Genomic DNA, 10,285 nt, shown 5'->3' on the forward strand with positions numbered 1-10,285 from the left:
TGGCCAATGGCTCACTGGTTACAGCTGACGGCCAACTAGCCACAGCTGATGGCCATCCAATCACAGTTGGTGGCCATTTACTACCTGAGCCAGCACCTTTCCATGTGAGGCCGAGAGCCTGGAAACTGCACTTCTGGCTCTGTCCCCACATATACTCAACGAGGTCTACCCATATTAACTCATTCAATTCACCCAACAACTCTATGAAGTAGACGCCGCTATTATCCCCATTTTGCGATGTGGAAACTGAGGCCCAGTGAGGTGAAGGAACTGCCCCAGGTCACAGGGGTTGTAAGTGATGGAGTTGGGATTCATATCCAGGCCAGCTGGCACTGGGGACTATGTGGCAAAGCTAGAAATTGGGTCTAGTTTTTTGGGTTCACGCCCGGTTCCTAGAAACCATGGCTTGATGCCTTGATGTCCGTGGGAAGGATGGGGTTTGGAGGAACCACGCCCAGGAACCTAAGGATCTCAGCCCCATAAGTCTGAGACTTGGCTGGACATTTCAGGAGCACGCTAAGAAACCCAACTTAAGTAGCTTAAGGGAAAAGGGGGCTTCTTGGCTCCATGACAGGGGAGTCCTGGGCTGGATCTAGGGATCAACTGAGGTCACCCGGGCTCTGTCTCTCTCGGCCTCATTCACCAGCAGTTCTCTCTCTGGCCTCGTTACAGGGAGGGTGGGGGCTACATATGTTGGCAGTTCAAGCACTGCTCAAAGGCTAAGGGGTTGAGTGGGAGCTGAAACACATCCAACGCTCTGCTTGCCAAGCTCTGTGCCCTGGCCCAGAGGGACACTTTTCCCAGTTCATCTGCCAGGAGGACTCACCTATTCCTAATACATGTAAGATGCTGTATGGGCTACTGGTAACCCCGATCCCTCCTCCTGGTGCCCGAGGTCAGCCTCACACCAGCACCCCCGGCCCCACACATGGTGACTCCATCAGAGTCATCCGCTTAGGGAATATTTATGGAACCACTACCACAGGCCAGGGAACAAGTAACACAGCAAACTCCCTGCCCTCCTGCAGCTTACAGTCTGTTAAGGGGTCCAGTTGGCTTTGCTTGGGTCAAGGCCACACTTGGGCCGATCACCGCTGCCCAAGGGAATGGAGGCAGGACACTTGACTGACAGCCTCACCAAGACCACCTGGATGGGGTTGGTTTCTCAGAAGAACTAGGAAGACTAGGCTGCAGAAACAACTGACACCCACTGAACTGTGGGATCCCAGGAAAATTGCAGCCCTTCTCTTCCTTGGCCAATAACCTTCCCCGCTGCATTGGGAGTGCCTGGGACCCAGTACACTGAGAGGAGTGGGTCAGGGTGTTCCTGAAGGGCGCAGCCATTGGCCTATCACAGGTGACAGCTCCCTCTGCTCAGAGAGAAAGGTCAGGGGTCAGGACTGTTAACATCAAGGCAGTCGTGACCTTCAGTTTCAGGAAGAAGAAAATGATGGGGCAGAGGGGAGGCTTGGGGGGTCCATGTCAGGGAGCAGAGACTGAGTGGGGCTCCTGGGCCCATGGCTGATGGGTTGGTGGGGACTCATGGGGTAAAATAAACACTGAGTTCTTGCTATGTGCCAGGAGCTTCACCTGCTCTGTCTCATTTAAGCCCTACACCTGCCAGGTAGGTGTTATTATCCCATTTTGTTGGTGAAGAAACTGAGGCTCAGATAGGTTTGAGTAATATAAATATGTCACTCAAGGTGTGCTGATGGCAGAGGTCCTACATTGAGCTCACAGGGCCCTGACGCCACAGAGACACTCCCCAAGCAGAGAGTGCCTACCCCAAGCCACCTCCTAAATGCCCCAGTGAGGGTTGTCACGTGGACTGATTTCACCTGATCCCCTTCTCTAGATCCCCTGCCCCAGAGACCCAGCAAACCCTCCTGCAGCCTTACCTCGTACCATTTCCCCTGCTCCCACTTACATCTGGGTGACATTTCCACATTCTTGAGCATGTTCACATGTTCTCACCATCAAGGGGTGAACATCTTCTGGTCCCTGAGGCCACCTCATCTTCCTGGGACACCTGCCTGCCAGCCTTAGACGCAAAGTCAAGCCCGGGCTGAGTGAGCCTCAGGGCATGTCTGCCACTAGAGGGAGCTCCCAGCGTGGTCCTGTGCCTTCCTGGGAAGCTGAGGGATGGCCACCCCCCCACCCCCCGACCCCCCTACCCCCCCCCCCCCCCCCCCCCCCCCCCCCCGGGCAACCTGCCCTGGGAATGCCCTGCCCCAAGAGGCTTCTGGAGACAGGGATGTCCTGACAGGGTGACCCCACCTGGGGACAGGAGGCCTTGTCTGTGAGATCAGCACTTTTGTTATTAAAGCTCCAGTCCAGGTTGATGCAAATAGCTGGAGGCGGAGCACCCAGGGCTGTGGGTTCAGGCTCCGCCTTCCCTCCGTCGTCCACACCTGCTGCTCAGGCCTCCTGAAAGTCAGGGAAGAGCATGAGCAGCCCAGCAGCTAGTTTTACATCCCTTATTCATTGATTCACTGACTCATTCATTCAACAAATATTTATTGAGCACCTACTATGTACTAAACCCTGGGCTAAGCCTTAGAGATACCATGGTGACCCTGACAGCCGCTGCTGTCACAGAGCATTTAGTCTTGTGGGGGACAGAAAGATGCATAAACAAGCTATTGTAGTGTTGTGTTAAGTTCTTCCACAGGTGTGAGCGCAGGAGACTCCAGGTGCAAAAATGACGTACATAACCTTTATCTGCAAGACAAGAAGGCTTTTCAGAGGAGAGATGGCATCTAAGCTGAGACCTGAACGATCTGAGGAATTAGCTAGACAAAGCAAAGACTGTTCCAGAGTGATTAATTTGTACAAATGCCCAGAAATGAGAGAACATTCATTCATTTATTCATTCTCTCATCCATTCATTCAACAGCTACTTTTCTAGCACCTATTATGTGCCAGGTGTTTTTCTAGGTACTGGGGCTGGCTACAGCAGCAAGCCAGGCAATGTCCCCACCTCATGCTATGACATGCTAGCGGCACATGGCCATTCAGGTAATTTAGGGCCAGAAGGAGACATGTGGAAGGGACAGTGGCTTCTCCCTGCTCACAGTAGCCCAGGCCCCATTCTCCACCCTCCTCCTGCCGAGTCTGGCAGCAGGCCCCCAAGCCTTTCTGTGCTGGTCAGCTGTGAGGAGGGCACCCAGTCCGTGGGGCAGCTTCTGCCAGTGTATTATCAGCCCGGCCAAAGGCCGGTGAGCCGTTGTGCTAATTACAATGATGAATGGGTTTCATTTACTTAGTAAGAATAATGTGCTGTCACTCTATTGTCAGAGCTCAGCCTCAACGTCCACTCCCTCCCTTCTCCCCCCGTGGGTGCCCACCCAAGTTCTTGCAGACTCCCCACTGGTGGCCCAGTGTCCCGTTGAGCCCAGGCACCTGCCCGCCCGTCACCATGCCTGCTTGGGGCCTGTCTGCTGCCCCCTTGGTGCTTATCCACCCCCACCCCCCCGTAAAGAGCGAGGAGGCCACACGAGTTCGGGAGGTAGAGTTTCCCATCCCTGCAAGTCCTCTCTGCACAGGGCAGAGTGAGCCCCCTCATTTCTAGTTGGTTCCACCTCCCTCACCTCTCTCTGTAGCATCCCCATATAGCACTCACCCTGGCGGATGCCATTTTACGTGGTTTCCTGTTTACAGCCATCTTCCAGCTCTGGAGCATGAGGACCGCAAGGCTAGGGACGTTCTCAGGGGCTCTGTTTGTCGAATGAATGAATGAACACAGGACAGCCTCACGTGCCCGCCCGTCTTTGCAACAGGATGACTTTGGATCTGGTGCTTTGGTTCCCCAAATTGTGTGTATCTCCGTGCTCAGCTCTCCTCCCAGGTGATGTCTACGGGTGCTAGGTGGCCCAGTGTCTTCATTCTGTACCCTGAGAAATGCGAGGTCCTGCAGCATGGAGGCTGAACAGAAGTTGAGGTCTGATGATCTGAGTCCACGCTCTCCTGGAGTAAGGACATAGAGCCCCTAGCATTCTGCCCACACACAGCCAGACAAGCCCAGGTCTCCATTTCTAGGGGGAAGTTCAAGCCTGCAGCTTGGCCTTCGTTTGGCCTTTACCATTGTTCTGGAGACCGCAGGGAGGGGCACACCTTCCTCGTGATTGACAGCCCTCGCCTGCTGTCTAACTTGAGTCCCTCCCATTGCACCCAATACTGCTCTCCATCAGTGTAGTTGGTGGTTGGGGGTGGGGGTTGGCGTAGGGCTGTCTTCTTAGGGCCCTAAGAGCTTTCTTCCTTCCATTTTCCAGGCCACTCCTGAGATCACCTCCAGGTCCCCAGGTCCCTCCTGGCACTGTGACCGCCTTGTTGCCCAATCCTGCCCTACCCTTGGGTCATGGCCTCGGCTTTGTCCGTCCCCTCTTCCATCTCCCCAGGGCGGCTGTGACAAGTTGGCCCAATGGATAGTTGGGACAGAAAGAGGTGATGTTTGTTTTGTTTGTTCATTGCTGCGCTTGCCCGAGTAGGCAGCCGGCCGGCAGGGTGCCTGAGGGAGCCTTTCCCTCCACAAAGCCAAGTCTGCTGGAGCTAGGAGGGGAGCAGGACTGGGGGGGATAGGGCTGTATATCCATTTACTCGCCCTGCGGGGATAAGAGACCTCACCTGTCAATCCTTCAGCCCAACTAGAACAGGACAAAGGCAAACCTGCAGCAGGAGGGATTGCAGCCAGATTGGAAGGAAAGAGAAAACACGTCTTCCTGGAAAGGATGTGTGTGTCACACCCTAGGTGTGACAGCCCCAGCCTTGCCACTAGCTGTCAGTGGCCTGAAGCACATCACATCCTGCTTGGCCTCTGTTTCTCCACCTCAATGAACTGACAACTAAGGTCTCCTCTAGTTCTGGGATTCAACATATATGATTCCTGCCGCAGGACACAGCGAGAAATGGAGCAGGGTGGACCCCTGACCCCTCATGGGACGTCCAGCGCTTGCTGGAGTTGCTGGCCCCAAATGACCAGCTCCCTGCATATGTGAGCACTGCTGGGTCCCAGCAGGCAAGAGGCCAGATTGATAATTGACTCCCACCGTAGGGCAGCTGGCCTGGCCTAATCAGTATGCAGTGGCTTGCAGAGTGCTTAAGAAAAACTTATTAATTTCCCCTCCACAAAGACTGAGAGTTCGACAGTAATCACAGTATCAAGTCATAATAAAAAAAAAAAATTCCCTCCATTGAAAATAGCAGTTGGGGCTCTGGAGAGTTCAACAGGAAAAGATTGTATTAAGATAAAGGAGATTATAGCAGAGCAGACATTAAAGGTTGTCATTGTCTGGTAAATCACATCAGGGAGGCCCCAGGACAGCCATATCCTACCAAGGGAGTGAGGACCCCGTTTCTGACCTGGCAACACGCTGGCCAGCCCGCCTCCCGCCTGCCAAGGCTGGAGCAAACTCGGAAATCTGATGTCTGTTTGATCCAAAACTGGCCTGAGGATGCTCATTAGAGACAGAGGGTGGGACAGTCTCCAGATTCTGGAAGACAGGTCTCTGCCTTAGGCACGCACAGTCTAGCCTGATCCAGGCGCTTCGGGACATTTGCTCAGCAGCAGAGGGGCCGAGGGGGGAGGGGGTGTTTCTGGGTCACCTATCCTGTTGGCACCTTCCTGGTAGGAATGGGAATACCAGGGCCTGAACCCCCTGGACACTGCCCTGCCCTGCCTCCTAGATATAGGCTGGTTCAGAATGGGTGCCCTGACTTGCCAGAAGGGAGTCCGATCCTGGTGGAGAAACCCAAAGAATTCTAGCAAGGAATGAGCAGGATGAAGTCATATAGGCTCAGGTGCCAGGTGACCATAGCCCCATGGGGCTGTCACCAAGTCCTGGTTGGATGGCTGGGGTCTGGGGCAAGCCGGGGGGTGGGGTCCCTTCTCTTTGACATCTTCACTGGGGCCGAATGAGAGGTTGTATAGGCTCTAAAGATGCAGTCTGACCTGAAAGTTACCCTGGACTCAGGACAAGGTTTCCAGCTCTCAATGGTTGGGAGACTACCCGGAAGAGTGGAGTAATGATGGGCTCCCTCTGTCATTATCGAGGAGGCAATATCGTGTGAGGGTAAGCGGACAGACTCCTTGCTTTGAGTCCTGGCTCTGCTAAGTATTAGCTGTTTGTCCTTGGGCAAGTTACTTAACCTCTCTGTGCGCCAGCTTTCTTATTTAGAGAATGGTGGTAATAGAACTTACCTCATAGAGTTGTGATAAGGATGACATGATAATACATGAAGAGCTGTACATAAAAATCTGCTCTTATCTCCTAATTGTCCTTGCTGAAGGTCACAGTCAATAGGTGGCCAAGCCACATCATGGGACCACTTCCTGCCCATCACCTTCTTTCCTCATGCCACTTCTTGGGGAATGCAGTGTGGTGGCCAAGGGCTTGGGTTCTGGAACCCGGAATGACCCGGGTTCAAATCTTGACTTCAGCTTGAACAAATGACTTTACTCCTCAGTCTCAGATCCCTCGACCATAAGAGAGGAAGTTGCTCGCTCCAGGTGACACTGCTGGTACTATGAATAGCTCAGAAAGGGGTTGCCAAGGCAGGCAGCTTCCTCTGGGGTCTCTGCCAGAGGACGGCAAGCCCAGCATGGCAGCGCTTCTTCCCCTGGCCCACCAGCTGTCATCTGGCTCTCTGCAGCTGTGAGCCTTGGGCCGTGGGGACTGTTCTGGAGTTGCCCTGAGTTTATGAAGCTGAGCTGAGAAGACTAGGCATATGAACGCGTAATGGGGTTGTGTGGAGATTAATGTGAGGCTGGGGGAAGTAGCTAAGACACATCATTTTCCCAGTTAATATGCACATTTAAGGAACGATTGGAGAATGTGAAAACATTGAAAAGGAATGCTAATTTTGCCAGGAGAGAGGAGAGATTCTGGGAAGGAGAACGTACAGAGAAGGACCAGCTGGGTCGGGCTGGGTGGAAGTACCAGGTAGCCCTACTCAGAATGCAGCCCAAGGGGAGGTTTTCAGGGGGCCTCTGTGCTCACCTGTCTCCAGGAAAACTCAAAGCTGAAATGGGCTCAGATGGGGTGACCCTTGACCTAGGTTTGGGCCTCGCTGGGATGGGCTGGAACCTTGTAGAAACGAGGGTCCTTGTCTGCATTATGGAGAGTAGGAAGTGGAGGGGAGTGTAACTCAGAGGGACAAAGTAAGGGTGAGGACTGGGAAGGCTTCATGGAGGAGGTGTTGCTCGAACTGAGCCTTGAAAAATGGGTTCGGAAAAGGGGGTGGGACCTTATGGACGTTGGACTCTTCATCGAGGAGATCCAGGTGGGATGGGGCAGTCCACACACGAGGTGAGACTCAGCCTTCTTTAGGCCTCTGTCCAGGCTGCAGAAGGGTCCTCATGAGCAAGCCTGAAGGAGTCCAGGGAGAGTAGCCTCTTCTTCCTCAGGGGAGCGCTCCCTCTCCCGGAGTCTCTGGATGGGAAATGTGGATTCTCTCCTTCCACTTACTGCAAATGTCACACGCCCCCTCAGCCCTGGTAATAAGATCGGAGGTGGATGGGGTACTCACACCCCGCCCCCCTGCTCCTGCCCTACCCCCACAGAGCTGGCCCTTCCTTCTGGAATCTCATTTTTCCGCCAACTAAAAAGTGTGTCACTCAGAATCTTCCAGGGACCTCTGAGCTCCAAGACCCCAGGCCATCCCATCCACTTATCCAACTTAAAAGTGGGGTGAGCCCATCCCCCGGATTCTTCTTCCTTTGTCTCCACCTGAGACCTGAGTGCTGAGGAGTTAGTGCCTGGAAAGCCAGCCGGGATGAAAAACCTTCCTAAGTGCCCAGTGTGGTTATTAATAACGTCTCTAGGCTCCGAATGCCTCTTTAATTCCTCTGCTTAAACCACTCTGGAATCCATAACACTTGCCCCTTAGCCTGTGGTTACTCCACTCCCTTAATGGCCTTTTATGGAGGGACCTTATTGAAAGCTTTCCCCCAGCCCAAGTAAATCACGTCCTCTGGGTCACCCTCGCCTGCAATTTTATTAACTTCTTACGAGAAGTCAGAGGGACCAGAGGGAAGTCAGTGTTTCCTCCGTGTTCTGTCCCACCCAGCCCCAGCACTGTCCTTTACCTGGCTGGGGTCCTCGGAAGAGGAGGTGGCTGGGGACCCTGGACATTGAGAATGGTTGGCCCAATGCCCCTCCTTCTGACACTGTCATCTGTCAATCCTTCTAGATGGGGAGGCTTTCTCCCCATACCAGGGGTTATAAACCATCTTTATGACTGCAGCAAAAGGGCTGCTGCAGGAAGCGCGGAAGGCAGGAGGCAGAGCTGACTCCCACTTTGGGAGGGGGCCCGTGTCTTCCTCCAACTATCCCAGGAAGGCTCTGAGAGGGGTTTCCAGCCCTGGGTGAACAAGGCCAGCAGAGGTTTTGCAAATTCCACCCGGAGCCTAGAAAGATGGATTCCCCAATGGGCAGCGGTATGAGGTGACCCAGGGGCTGGGTCATTGGAGGAGGGTCCTGGGGGTCCGACTCACGGGGTGGAGTGCGTACCAGACCCAGAGTCAAGAGTCGGGCTATTCCCGCCTCCCCCACGAGGGGCCAGGCCTGTGGAGAAAGCAGGCTTCCCCTTTGGCCAGCGCTGGGCTTGGAGTTGATGGCCTGTTCTGAAGCCCTCACTCTTCCCCCTGAGTTCCTAGCAGCAGTGGTTCACAGACCCTGGCGCTTACTGTGTGCCAGGTTCTGTGTCGAGGGCTTTACATGTGTGATCTCGTTTCATCCTCACAACCATCTCTTTCTCCTAATTATTGTCTTCCGTTGCAGCCCCCTTCTCCACTTCCCAGCACTGATCGCAAGTCATGGTATTAATTGTTGACTCGTTGCCTGTCTTCCCTCTGAGACTGTAAGTTCCTTTTGTGGCTGCGGCATCCCCAGCATCCACTATAAGGCCTGGCACATAGTAGGTGCTTATTCAGTATGTGTTGAATACGTGAAGGACTTAATCAAGTGAATAGACTGAGAGAGGTAAATTATTTTCTCAGGGCCATACCGCTTGTATCTGGTGGAACTGGAATTCACACCCAGGTTGCATATGGCATAATCTGTGCTCTTACCTGCTCTTTCCTGCTCCCCTGTGTTGCTGGGAGGCACTCAAGTCCCAGGCCCAGCACAGAAGCCAAGAAAAACCTGAACCCTGGCACCTTCACACTCCCCTCTGCAAAATGGGTTGAGCTTAGTGGTGCTGGGAACAGAGTCAGATTCTCCCTTGAGCTGGAGCCTGGCTGCTGGGTACCCCTTCTGGGCCGAGGTCTCTCTCTTTTTGCCTTGAGGGCACAGAAGACATGGCTTCCTGACCAGGCTGGGAGTGACAACAAACCTTAAGTTGGGGAGGCAGAAAGATGGAGGGGGGCAGGACCCCAGGTGGGTGACTATGGAAGTGAAGTCCCCATGCCTCATTCCTGCTGGAGGAAGCAGAGAGGCCAAGCACACCTGCCAGTGCAGGCAGCTCAACCTGCAAAATGCACCCTGAATCTGACGACTCTCTACCCCCCTCATTTAGCTCCCCATCACCTCACATCATACAACCCAGTTGTTCCCTGCTTGTGACTGACCCTGCAGGCTACTCTCCACCCAGCAGCCAGAGTGATTTTAAAAGAACAAACCTGCTTAAAACTCTCAGTGGCTTCGATTCTACTTGCAAAAAATCCAAAGTGCTCTTGAGGCCTCCACCTGACCTGGCCCCTCCTTCCATCTCCAGCTTCTCACCGGTGACCCCTCTTCCCGCAGCCTGCCACACTGGCACTCGAGGCTCGGTCCCCCCTCCACACCTTTGCCCCTGCTGAACTTGCTGCCTGGCACACTCTTTCCTCAGATCTTCTCGAGGCTGACTGCTTCTCATCGTTCTGGTCTCAGCACAAATGTCGCCTCCTGGGAGAGCTCTCTCCTGACCCCCCTGTTGAAAGCAGCCTCAGGTATTCTCTACCTGTTTTTCTGGTTTCGTGGCTGCATCGCACTGAACATGGCGAGTCTAAAATGACCTCATTGATTTGTAGCTTTTTCATTTCATGTCTGTCTCCCCCACTGGAATGTCAGCTCCACGAGGGCAGGAAGCTTGTCTGTTCACTGTTCTGACTCTGAGGCCTAGACCAGTGACTGCCTCACAGTAGGTGTTCAATAAACGTTTTTTATTATAAATGAATGAATGAATGAATGAATGAATGAGTGAGTGAAACTTTCACCTACAGAGGGAGTCTCTCCTGGGGCATCCCTGCTGGGCAGCTCAGCTCCCTCCTGCCCGAAGGCCTTGATAAGCCACTAGGGGAGGTGGGGGA

This window comes from Rhinolophus sinicus, chromosome 14, assembly GCF_057876585.1.
Source record: "Rhinolophus sinicus isolate RSI-liver-muscle chromosome 14, RSI-T2T, whole genome shotgun sequence".
In the NCBI taxonomy this organism is placed as follows: Eukaryota; Metazoa; Chordata; class Mammalia; order Chiroptera; family Rhinolophidae; genus Rhinolophus; species Rhinolophus sinicus.